The sequence below is a fragment of the Moschus berezovskii genome, chromosome 16 (genome assembly GCF_049115385.1).
Source record: "Moschus berezovskii isolate FMDL1 chromosome 16, NW_MosBer_1.0, whole genome shotgun sequence".
Classification (NCBI taxonomy): Eukaryota; Metazoa; Chordata; class Mammalia; order Artiodactyla; family Moschidae; genus Moschus; species Moschus berezovskii.
Genome location: NC_142475.1, coordinates 5674221 through 5687399, shown reverse-complemented (window position 1 = coordinate 5687399; position 13179 = coordinate 5674221). Strand labels below are relative to the sequence as shown.

The 13179-nt window shown below is 42.8% G+C and overlaps 1 protein-coding gene across 5 annotated transcripts in view; it reads right to left on the bottom strand.

Moving 5' to 3' along the window:
* Positions 1-13179, bottom strand: part of WWP1 (WW domain containing E3 ubiquitin protein ligase 1) — a 137684-nt gene that overhangs the window by 108773 nt on the left and 15732 nt on the right. For 4 of the 5 annotated variants that reach the window (XR_008686688.2, XM_055431915.2, XM_055431917.2 and 1 more), the window contains exon 2: positions 6484-6578. The exons of the other annotated variant lie outside the window; for it this stretch is intronic. The gene's annotated coding sequence lies outside the window, so the exon portion shown is untranslated. The remainder of the gene's footprint in view (positions 1-6483; positions 6579-13179) is intronic. 5 annotated transcript variants of the gene reach the window in all.

Here is a 13179-nt window from a genome sequence, read left to right as displayed (position 1 = left end):
CGAGGGACAATGACGGTGAAGCTCCAGTCGCGGAGCACCAAAGACAACTGCTCTCCAGATATTACAGGTATGACGACAGAGGATCGTTCCAGAGACCCGAACTGCATTTAAAGCCTCAGAGTACTCCTAACAAAGATGTCTCCTCTGCTGGTACCTCCTTATCCAGCTTTCAGACAGCTTCTATCTTTGGAGCAGCAAAGCTCAGCCCCAGTTGTGCAAGAACAAGCAGAAGAGCAGCTACACAAGGAACGGGAGAAATGGCAGCATCAGCTTGCTGTTCAGTCGCTCAGTCGTGCCCAGCTCTTTGTGAGCCCATGGACCGCAGCACGCCAGGCTTCTCTGTCCTCACCCTCTCCTGAAGCTTGCTCAAACTCATGTCCATCAAGTCAGTGATGCTGTCCAGCCATCTCATCCTCTGTCGTCCTTTTCTTCTCCTGCCCTCAATCCTTCCCAGCATCAGGGTCTTTTCCAAAGAGTGGGTTCTTTGCATCAGGTGGCCAAAGTACTGGAGCTTTAGCTTCAGCATCAGTTCTTCCAATGAACACTCAAGACTGATTTTCTTTAGGATGGACTGGTTTGATCTCCAACTAGAGTGACAGCCTCGGAGGGACACCGAAACTGGCAAAGTAAAGAATTTCAAGAACAGTGATGGTCGAGAACAGGAAGTGAGTCACCTCGGACTGGGACCTTGCCGCATCCGCCAAAAGTCAGACCAGGGTGTGTGAAGGAGAGAGACCTCTCTGGAAAAAAGATGAAATACTCAGTAAAAGCAAAAGACTGTCACTCTCCAACTTCTAAGCCTTCCAGACCTGATGAGCTACCAGAGGAAATGCTGGCCCCTCCATCGAGAGAATGCTTAGATGAAGTAAAGTGCTAATCCTCTGTTGATCTCAGTTCAAACACAGAGCAGCAGTCCCCTACAAGTGACCGGGAGATGTCACTCCAGTTCAACCATCTCAGCAAGGATCAACCTGGAAAGATGAAAATAAGGCAGATGTGGTGAGTGCCCCAAAAGGTCAAGAGTGGGAATGCCAGCATGGACCAAGAGATGAAATAATAAGGACTAATGGAAGAAGTGTGGGAGGAGACAGAACAAAAAGGATCACGAGCTCTAACCTGCGTCTGAGAACCCAAAGGAACCTGAAGAACGCAGCTTCTAAGTTCAGCACCATGAGTACACTGCTCTCCCAGGTGACAGTGAAAATTAAAAAGAGAATTCTACACCCTGTGCTTTCTCCTAGCCTCTCTCTACCCTGGAACAGTTCTAAGCAAATCAAATCTCTATCCAGACAAGGCAAAAAAAAAAAAAAATCCACAATCTCCCAGGAGGAGAAAAGCCTGTAAAGATTGTTAGAACTACAGGAAGAAACTGACAAACTGACCACTGATTTGGGTAATTTCAAACTATACAACTGCACTCTTTTCACATGCTAGTAAGGTTATGCTCAAACTCCTTCAAACTAGGCTTCAGTAATACGTGAATTGAGACTCCAGAAGTACAAGTTGGGTTTAGAAAGGGCAGAGGAACCAGATATCAAATTAACAAAATTTGTAGGATAACAGAGAAAGCAAGGGAATTCCAAAAAATATTATTTCTGCTTCACTGACTATATGAATTACAACAAACTGTGAAAAATTCTTCAAGAGATGGGAATACTAGACCACCCTACCTGTCTCCCAAGAGACCTGTGTGCAGGTCAGGGGGCAACATTTAGACTCTTACCTGGAACAACAGACTGGTTCAAAACTGGGAAAGGAGTACGCCAAGGCTATATACTGTCATTCTGCTTATTTAACTTCTATGCAGAGTACATCATGTGAAATGCTGGGCTGGATGAAGCACAAGCGGGAATCAGGATGACTGATAGAAATATCAACAACCTCAGATATGAAGACGATTCCACTGTAACAGCATAAAGTGAAGAGGAACTAAAGGCCCCTGATGAAAGTGAAAGAGGAGAGTGAAAACGCTGACTTAAAACTCAGCATTCAAAAAACCAAGGTCATAGCTCTCTGTCCCATCACTTCATGGCAAACAGAAGAGGGAAAAGGTGGAAGCAGTGACAGATTTCATTTTCTTGGATTCCCAGATCACTGCTGATGGTGACTGCAGCCTTGAGATTAAAAGACGCTTGCTCCTTGGAGGGTCTTCCCTGGTGGCTCAGGAGGTAAAGAATCCACCTGCAATGCACGAGACCTGGGTTGGATCCCTGGGTTGAGAAGATCCCCTGGAGAAGGGAATGGCTACCCACTTCAGGATTCTTGTCAGGAGGAAAGGAAAGCTATGACAAACCTAGACAGCATATTAAAAGCAAAGACATCACTTTGCTGACAAAGTTCCACAGAGTCAAAGCTATCGTTTTTCCAGTAACCATGTACAGATGTGACAGCAGGACCATAAAGAAGGCTGAGTGCTGAAGAAGTGATGCTTTTGAACTGTGTGCTGGAAAAGACTCTTGAGAGTCCCTTGGACTGTGAGGTGATCCAGCCAGTCCATCCTAAAGATCAGTCCTATACATTCACTGCAAGGACTGATGCTGAAGCTGAAGCTCCAATACTTTGGCCACCTGATAGGAAGAACGGACTCAGAGAAACATTGAGGGCAAGAGAAGTGCGTGTCAGAGGATAAAACAGTTAGATAGCATCACTAATTCAACGGACATGAGTTTGAGCAAAGCCCGGGAGTTAGTGAAGGACAGGGAAACCTGACATGCTACAGTCCATGGGGTCGCAAAGAGTCAGACGCAACTCAGCGACTGGACAAAAACGACAACAAATAAAGTGAAGCAACATAAAGAGGCCCACAGAGAACGGAGACGCGTGTATGTGCGGCTGGGCCCCACTGCTTTCCACCGGAAACTGTCCCAACACTGTTACCCGGGTATCCTTCAACACGAAATAAAAAGTAAACAAAAGAGTTTCCCAAAAGACCTACATATCTAAGGACACACTAATACAGCAGATGTAGCAATGCAGAACTGTGAGAAAGGAAGGACAATTAAATGGTCCTGGTATTATCTATACTGGAAGAATTAAACTGGATTCCTACCTCACATCATATACAAAATCAATTCAAGATAGACTAGTGATATTAGCATGAAAGGCAAACTTTTAAAAAAAATTACACTATTGTTTTATGTCCTCCCAAAAAGAAAGATTTCTCAAGCATACTAACCAAAGAAGAAAAGAATGAATATTTTGACTGTGTGGAAACTGAGAACTTCTATTTAGCATAAAACATCATTAAAAACAAACAACTAAAAGACAAGTCACAAACTGGGAGATATTTACAAAATGGAAAACTGAATAAATGTTAGTAATTAAACTATGCAAGAACCTTGATAAAAAAAAAAAACAGTAAGCAAATGTAGGGGAAAAAAAAACTGAATAGAAATTTTATAGACATGGAAACTTGTTTGGCCAAGAAGTATTTTTAAGAAATACAGAATCTCAATTATTCATCAGAGAAATACTAGTTAAGACCACAAGAGATGCTGTTTTCAAACTCACAAGAATGGTAAAGACTAGGAATTTTGACCAAATAATGGAAAGGAAAAAAGGTGGGGCAGTGGTGACTCTTTACACACTGCTACTAGTTGTATAAACTGGCAAAGCTTAAACTGCTGGTAGGTATTAAATTTGGTAAACTTGTTGGAAAACAACTTGGTATTATTATATAAAGTTGATCATTTGCATGTCCTTAATGAACAATCCTGGGTACATATTACAAAAATTTTTGCACTGATACTTGTTCCAAATTTAAGCACTCTTCATAATAAAAGCCATCACCAATATGCTCAAATGTCCACTGGCAGAAAAATGGTTAAAAGAATTAGGCTAATACACAATGGAACATTATACAGTAGTAAGAATGAATGAACTATAACTGTCGGCAACAACACGAATGGATCTTAGAAAAGGTAATAGTAAATGAAAATAGACAAACAGGAGTTTAAAGTAGTAACATCGTTCTTTCGCTGAGTCCCACCTCCAAGATTTAATGTTCTACACTGAGCATCAAGAAAGACTTCCAATTCTTAATGACAAAGAAGAAATGAATTCTTTTGGCAGTTACCGTAGCCTCATCTTTTGCTATATTTCTTCTGAAAATGCTACAATTACACAACAGAAAAAAATGAAAACATCCAGAAACATGGGAACACTGTGGATCCTGAGTCTCTAATGCTTATGTGATCAATGTGAACCACTGGATGAAGCCCACTAAAGAACTGCCGAGGTGCCAAGGGCAAGCAAAGGACAATCACCACTCTTCAAGGAGGGCACTATGAATCTAGCAAAACATTCTTCACAGATTCAAGAGACTACTGTGTGGAGGCACATCTGGCTTCACTCCTGTGCTCTGAGCAAGGAGCTTTCTTTTATAGATGGTACAGCAATATGCACATCGTACAAAAACAAGTCTCCACGGTTTCTTTGCTATAAATGTGAGCATGCACTGGGCGTTTTCTATCATTCTTCTACGATGCTTGGATACTTTCATTGAAATATAAAGATCTGTTTATAAACTAGACTTTTCTTAAAACATCATTTGTGCAAGCTTTAAAAAGACTCTAAACATAATATTAAGTTCAAAATAAAGAAACATATCTGTGATAATACTATTTTTTAAAAAAGATAATTTAAAAAAAACTGACAATGGCAGTTACTTCAGGAGTCGGGGGAGGGCAGGAATGTAAGGTAACAGAGGTGCTCACAGGCAGCTCTTTGACTGTGTTGGTACAGACCCAGTTCTGAGCAGAGTAACTGGTTCCCAAAGGTTTGCTTTTATTATTAACTTCCGTATGTTAATACAATCTGGAATTTGCATGTTCAAATTACAGAATTTTAAAAAGCGTAAAAAATACATGATGACAAGGAAGTAGACATAGAAAAGTGTAGATCATTAATTCATCAGATGAGGTAGGGAGTACGCCTGCAGCCTGATAAGGCAAACAAGGAAAAGCCACAGCGTTCCCACGGATGGTGTGTAATTAGTCTTCCAAGAAAAAGGAGGTACTTCTTCCCCCGAACAGTAAGTGAGGGATCAAAGGATAAGTGAAGATATGAATTAATCTAGAGGTAAATTAAAAGAAAATTGAGGGACTTTATTAGTGAATTAGACAGAAAGGTCTCTGCTGAGGATAAAGACTGAGGATAAGTTATTTTAAAAGAATTGTAAAGTTTAAAACGCTGTGCACTGTGAAACTGCCAACTAGGCAAAAGGCTGTTTGCGCTAACTGCTTAAGACTTTTTCTACACCCAGATTTCTGCCGCCAAGCTATTGCTCCCTTTGTTCTATACAGACCAGTCCTCGGACTCTTGAGTGCACGCCTCTAGTCACCAGTAACTGAAAATTTAAACTCCAAGTGATAAAAATGGTTCAAAAATGGTACTACTTTGCCTTAACAGGCAAGATACACAGCAAACAAAATAATCTACTTCAACAATTAGCTTTCATACTTCGTTTAATAACAAAGTTGCATGGCACTCACGGGCTTCCCAGGGGCTGCTAGTAGCAAATGTCTGGTATATGCCTGGCAATGCAGGAGAACTAAGAGACAAAGTTTTGATCCCTGGGTGGGGAAGATCCCCTGGAGGAGGTAATGGCAACCCACTCCAGTATTTTTGCTGGAGAATCCCATGGACAGAGGAGCCTGGCGGGCTACAGTCCGTAAGGTCACAAAGAGTCAAACACGACTGAAGTGACTTAGCAGGCACGCACTTAAAATACACGTAAAGCACTGCTACAGACATAATTTTTTAATGTGATAATGAATTTTTTATTGAAGTACAGCTGATGTGCAATAAGTAAGTTATAGATGTATAGTTTCATAATTTTTAAAGATTATACTCCATTTATAATCATTTTAAAATAGTGGCTGTATTCCCATGTGTACAGATATATCCGTGTAGCTTATTTTATACATAACAGTCAATACCTCTTAATCTCCTGCCCTTACATTGCCCCTCTTCCTTCCCTCTCAACACCAGTAACCACTAATTCGCTCTCTGCATCTCTGAGTCTTTCCTTTCTGTTGCACTCACTAGTTGGTTGCTTTCAGATTCCACATGTGAGTGGGATCATACAGTATGCCTTTGTCTGACTTATTTCACTGAGCATAGTACCCTCCAAGTTCATCTGCCGATACAAATGGCGAAATTCTATTCCTTTACGGCTGCTTAATGTCCCACTGTACACATACGCACGCACACACACATCCCATCGTCCTAATCCACCTATCTGCTGATGGACACCTGGATTCCTTCTGTATCTACAGACAGTCTTTAATACGAGCACTGCAGTAACACCCTGTGAGTAAGAAGGTGCTAGTTCTACCTGACAGATGAGGAAACTGTGCCTCGGAAGCGCTGAGTCAACAACCGCATTTTTCATGACAAGGCATTCTCAGTTTACACAGGTACACTTAACCATCAACACGTCTGGAGTTTAACTGCTAAATACAGTCTTAGGTAATCACTTACTTTGTACCAGGAACTGTTCTAGATACTGGAGATATAAAGATGAGTAAGACACGATTCCTTCTTCCACGGAGCTCATAGTCTAGTGAGGAGACAACCTATAAACAGATAAACAGCTTTCAGTGTGACAGGTACTAAACCAGATACAAAATGGCAACCATTACATCTGGGGCAGACGAGAGAGAGCAGGTGATTCAGTCAGGAAGAGGCTCACAGAGAAGAGACCTTCGAACAAACTGCGTTAGAGGGCAATTCTCCAATCACGAATCACAGAAAATATGGAGCATTCAGAGCACTGCTGGTAGACGTGCAAAGCGAGGAGGCCCACAGGCAAACAGCAATTGAAACTATAAAGAACCCTATGGGATAGTTCATATGGTATCCAACATAAACCAAGCACAGTACTTTAAAGCTCATCCTCAACGTAACACTGATCAGTTTCCACAGCAAGAACTGCATTTCAGAAGAATATTTAGGTAGAAATGGGTCCAGATTTAAAGTAATAAGTTTATCTGAGCCAGAGCGCTGGCTATGACAAGGAGAAAGCTCAGCATACATGTAAGATCTCTGACAGATGATATGGACAGCTGAGTCTTAGAAGGAAGGAGGGTTCCACACGACTGAAACGTCCCACCTCGCTATCTGGGTGGATGATGGCGCCATAACCAGCATAGAGAACAGAAGAGGAACAAACTGTGGACGACAACATGCCACACAGGTTTCAAGAGCCAATTCTGCAGTCAGACTATTGACTACAGGGCTTTCTTCCCAGGAGCCCTCAACCGCTGTGCCTTTTCCTTTACCTTCAAATAAACTTGGTGCTGAGGTCTCAATGTGTACTTTTAATTATTTGGGACAGAACCTAGATGATTTCTTAAAAATTTACTTGTCCACACTAACCTCTCTGTATAAACTTCACTGATTAATCCTTTAAAAGCAAAACACAGGAATTTCACCCTCCTGATCATCTGCAAGTGCCACCGAGCGAAAAGGAGTGACACTTTCGACCCGTGCAACTCCGGTGACTTGAAGACGACTTGCGGTATCTGCCAGACAATGGACGGAGGCAGACCGGCATCCACAGGAAGGAACTTTCGATCCTCCGGCTGTAGTCCGGGTGTTCTGTTTTGTTTTTAATCTAAAAGTGCCGATTCAACCATCGGATCTGATAATCACAGCTTTCTCTCTTCCACCTTTCGGCATCTGCCTCCCACTTTTCTGTACTTGCCCTAAACTTCAAAGTTTAATTTAGTGCCCAATACATGCCAGTTAATGGGAAGAACACAGGAGGTGTTTTGTTTTTTTTAATGAAGAAAATGTATGTCTCTTCAAAAAGTCAAATTTCCTAAGTTTGTATTAATATCCAACTCTATTTATCTCCACCCAGTCTCAGATTTTCACACTAGGTGACCACCATGCTCTCAACTCACTCTGTGCAATCAATCTACTCAGTTACCTAATAAAAATTTCTTTTCCTTTCTCAGATTTTCTAACACTTGTGTTGTGACTGCATTTCCCTTGCGGTAACAGTCAAAAGCCTCGCTGAATTTAACCTTATGCCTCCTCAAATTATCACGACACACCCCCTTATACCTGCTGCCCATTAATTCCCTGCAATTTATTTCCTAGTTTATTTCCTACAACTTTACTCACTAAACTTCAAATCAGCAAAATTTACAAGATCTTCCTGTCCCTACAGAATGCAAATTCCTTCCCCAAAAAGCAATTAATAATCAACAACAGACTTTGTACTTCCTGGTGGCTCAGACCAGAAGTAAAGAATGTGCCTGCAATGCAGGAGACTTATGCTTGATCCCTGGGTGGGGAAGATCCCCTGGAGAAGGGAATGGCAACCCACTCCAGGATTCTTGCCTGGAGAATCCCATGGATGGAGGAGCCATGGAGGGCTACAATGCACGGGGTTGCAAAGAGTCAGACATGACTGAGCGACTAACGCTTTTACTTTACACTAGAGGCTAAGCTAGCAGTAACTATAACACACAAAAAGTAAAGGCCAGTTGAGCGATCAGACATCAAAGATATTTCCATTTAGAGCTGACAGAAACACTGGGTTCTGTCCTTTTCCAAGTCAGAGGTTAGTAAAAAACAAAACAAAACTACATTTGCAGCAAACTTAATATAAAACCCTCAACATCTAGTAATGTTAGAAGTTACGAGAAACCCAACTCAGATCCTGTCAACAAGTAAACTTTCACTGATAGAAGTCCTTCAGTCTGGCTGATGGGGGTAGGGGTAGGGGGAAGATAGTAACAAGTGACTGAAAATAAGAAACTATCATTTACCAGAGGCAAGTCTGAATTTGAACTTCTGCACCCACGTTTACTAAGAGACAGCATAACAGTAGTTAAGAGAGTAAATTCTGCAGCCAGACTGTCTAGGTCCAAACCCTGGTTCCACTGCTGGCAAGCTGCCTTACCCTATACCGCCTCAGTTTTTATATGTATAAAACAATGGTGCCTACCTCATAGATTTATTAAGAGAATTAAATGAGTTAATACTGACAAATGGCTGAGAAAACTGGCTTACAAAGGCTTAATAAATAAACTGACATAACCTTCAACAAGTAACTTAACCTCTCTCAGCAGCAGATGTCTTAGGATAAATTACTATTATATCATCACTTTGTGAATTATAAAGTGATATATAAATACTAAATTATTAAGCACATAACACAGGAAAACATTAAATATAAGACAATGAAAATAAAGCGTTTATAGAAAAATATAATCTTGCTTATTGCAATTCTATCAATAAATTTTTCTGAACAGTGAGGTTGCTTTTAAACTCAACTCTTTGGCCTTCTGAGACACTCACCCCATCTACCATATTTTAAATAATTTCTGAGGGAAATTCTTATAAAAATATATTATGCAATACTCTGTCCTAGTATTGAGTCTCTGAAAATGAAGACTACCCTCCTTTCCAAAGTGACCAAGTACCTTCACAATTTTCACCTCCTAAATATACTCTGTCCTCCCATTTATACCCTCTTCTTTTTGGCCATCAAATCGACCTGAGGCTTATGTTATTTTAAAAAGCAAGAAGACAATAAAAAGAAAAACCAAATGCTTTGATCAAATAACCTCTTAAAGGAACAGCCAACCTTCTTTCTCACCTCCTGCTCACTTCTCCACCCGTGCAGTTTGGCTGCCGCCTCACCCTCTGCTGGAACACCTCCCTCGTCTTCCGTGACCAAACGGCCACCTCACACTGACTCTCTCCTGCAGCTCTCTGCACCGTCAGACGGGGATCCACTCAATAAACACAGACTGAGCCTCCACGCGCTCCCCATGCAAGCCTGACCCAGGCCTCTAACCTTTCCGGCGAGACAATCAATTTGCCATGGGACCAAACAGAGCTGAACAGTAAACAAAGCAGGTAGCAGGTATCTGACAATCAAAGTAGGTATCAATAATCAAATCAATAATCATAGTAGGCATCTTTTAACACTTCTGAATTAAGTCATTCAGCATATAAATCTACTAATGCATATTTTCAGGTAGTGTGTTAGATACTAGGAATACGAAAATCATCTCTGATATGCTCTTTGCCCTCAGTGAGTTTATAATTTAGCTGTAAAAACAGACAAGGCAATCAGCAGCGTCAAGCTGACAGGGCAGTGCAGAAAACACAGCAGAAATACAGAGGTAGGGCGGGCTTCCCCAGGCGCAGCAACTCAGTGGTAAAGAATCCGCCTGCCCACGCAGGAGATGTGGGTTCGGTCCTTGGGTTGGAGAAATCCCCTGGAGAAGGCAACGGCAACCCACTCCAGCATGCTTGCCTGGGAAATCCCATGGACGGAGGAGCGTGGCGGGTTACAGTCGACGGGGTCACAGAGTCAGACACGACTTGGTGACCTTAAACCACAGAAGAGAAGCATTTAAGTCAGATTCTGTGGGACAGTGAAGAGGTGTCTGCAGAGGCTTCTGAGAGACGGTTGGCAGCGGAGCTGAGCGATGCAGGACTCCTTCGTCAGCGCTGCACATACGAGAGGAAAGAGTGCTCTCAGGCCCTTCTGTGCTCAGAGGAGACCACCGATACGGGCAGCGAATCCATCACTGGTTCCGCTCAGGAAAGTTTGTGGAGAGTGAGTTTCAAGAGATGAGCCCTTAAGGGAGCAAGAAGCTGCCCCTGAAGAGTACTGAGAGCCACAGAGCGCCAGTGCGTTCTCATCGGGGAAGGACGCCCACTCTGGGAGACCTGCTCTAACAGTGTTGTGAGGGGAGCCCGACAGTGCGCCAGGCTGGAAAGGGGCTAAAAACAGGAAGCAGCAGAGAGTAAGTCCAGAATCCGTAATAACTGGAGGACTAATCAGACGCAGGGATAAAAGAGTACTTCTCACCGTCTCCAACACCGCCTTCTTCTCCAAGCGCGCGGTTTCTCACCTAGACTGCAGCACGTGGTCTCCCTGCCCCACTGCTCGAGGCCTCCTCTCACGTATGCTTGTGTGCCCCTCACGTCCATCCCCAATCCAGTGGTCAGAGAGACCTTTCCAAAGCAGGATCATCGCAAAAGCTCTCTCACCCTCCAAAGGCCTCTCATTCTAACTCCACTAAACCCAAACTCAAACCTGGCTCCATGTGACCTGCTGGCCCTACAACTCGTGCCTCTCTCCTCCCCTTTCCTCGTTTGTTTTCCCGGCTCCATCTGACAGTCCCTTGGCTACCGTCTCTCAGCCTCAGGGCTCCACTCAAATATAATCCATCCGAAAAGAATCTCCAGTTAGCCCGGGCACAGAAAGAGCCCCACTCCTTCAACTCTACCACCTCACCCTATTTTATCTTTCCTAGTAATTCTCATTTATGTTCAGTGATTTTACCCTCTTACTTCTATCTCCAACCTTGTACCTACCTCCAAGGGCAGAAATTCTGTCTTATTCATTCCCAGAACACAGGCTAAAGCCTGGCTAAGCAAAGGCCCCATAAAATTATTACTGACCAATTGAGACAGAGCTCAGAAAATAGATGTTGGAGGTAAATGTTTGCATGACATCCCATAAGCAGGAGCTTAAGAACCAACTGAAGCCACCTGCTGCGACAGGTGGTCTTTCACCCAGGAAAGCCACTGGCACAATTAGCAGTACAGATAGCACCTAGGAAACAGCAATATTGAAAGGTGGAACGGTAGATGCAGACTGTGCACAGGATTGAAAAAAAACAAAAGGTTAAGAATTTGAAGGAGAAGAAGAGTGGCTGAGCCCAGCAAGGACTCCAGTAAGATCCGTAAAAGAGAAAACAGTTTACTAGACTACAGGGATGCCACCAGGCCCTCAGCAAGGGCAATTTTAACAGAGTGGGAGGCCCAGAGGCCAAGCTTCAGAAGCAAGTCAACAGCCAGAAACCTCTTCAGATGTGTGATAATAAAAGAAAAGAGACGCACTCTTAAAGGGAGGGGAACACAGCTGTGTTTCAGAGAAGAGACCTGAACGTACCTTCAGGCAGGAAGATGCTGGCGCCACAGAAGAAACAATGACTGCTAAGGCAAGATCTCTGAGAAGCACCGGGGAGATCTAACACAGGCATAAGCGCAGTCCTGACCTGAGACAGAGAAAAGAACGGGGGAAAGCGCAGGCATCCCCGAAACTGGAAAGTGAAGGAGGGGACTAACTGCCAGTTCCCTCGGTGAAGGAGGCACTCTGAGGCACTGGGGAATACAACGGTCAATGAACGCAGACAACAATCCCTGTTTCACGAGGGACGTGGCAGGTAAGGAACTCAAGGCAGGCAGCAGCGCTCATCCCCACAGACGCATGATTTCCTTTCTTTCCAATTCACCTCACAGTTCACGCTTCCAAGTAAAGACATGGCAGAACTGCTTAGAGCACAGGTTCTAGAAGAGAAACAGGTCTATTCTAGCTACCAACAAACTATATTTGTGGTTATTCAGATGCATTAAGTATACAAACAGTCTCTGCCACCTCTGTTCATTAAAATTCAGCTAGAGAAAATAATTGGTTTTCTCAAAAAAAAAACAGGAAAGAAAAGCTCTTTATCCAAAGCTCACTAATGACACATTTCTAATCCACTACCAGCGTTCCTCAACGGAGCTGCATGTCAGAATTGCCAGGGGACTCGGCCAGTGGGCCCCAAGTGCTTCTCACAGACACATCTGGGCACCAGCGACTTCCTACACATTATTCTTACTGCTCGTCTACGGAACTTCTAATCATCCCACAAGATTCAGCTCAAGCAAACATAGCACCATAACCATGTTTTTTCTTTATCTACCCCACTACACTGGAAATTTCTTTATTAATTCTCATCTTTATAATTCCAGTACCTGGACCACTGCTCAGCCCTTACTACACACTCAAAAAAACGTGTGCTGAATGAAGATTCACAATGAATAAAATATTTAACCTGTAGAAATGCTAACAGTGGCTATGTTAAACAGTATACTTATATAGCATAGAACTGAAACTTTTAAATTAAAATATTAAAGAAAATCCTATACAAGTGGGACCATAAACCACCTGCACCCTCTCCCATCTTGGCTCAGATAATTCTGAGCACCAAGTCCACGAGCACCTTACCAGCATGACTGCATCTCCACAGCCCACAATAAAGTCTCAATAAGAAAAAGTTCAATATGAAAGTAGAGGATAATTGTTACCTAAAATGTTCATTTGACTTATTAAATACTCAAATATCCAAAACTATATTAACAAGAGAAGAGCTC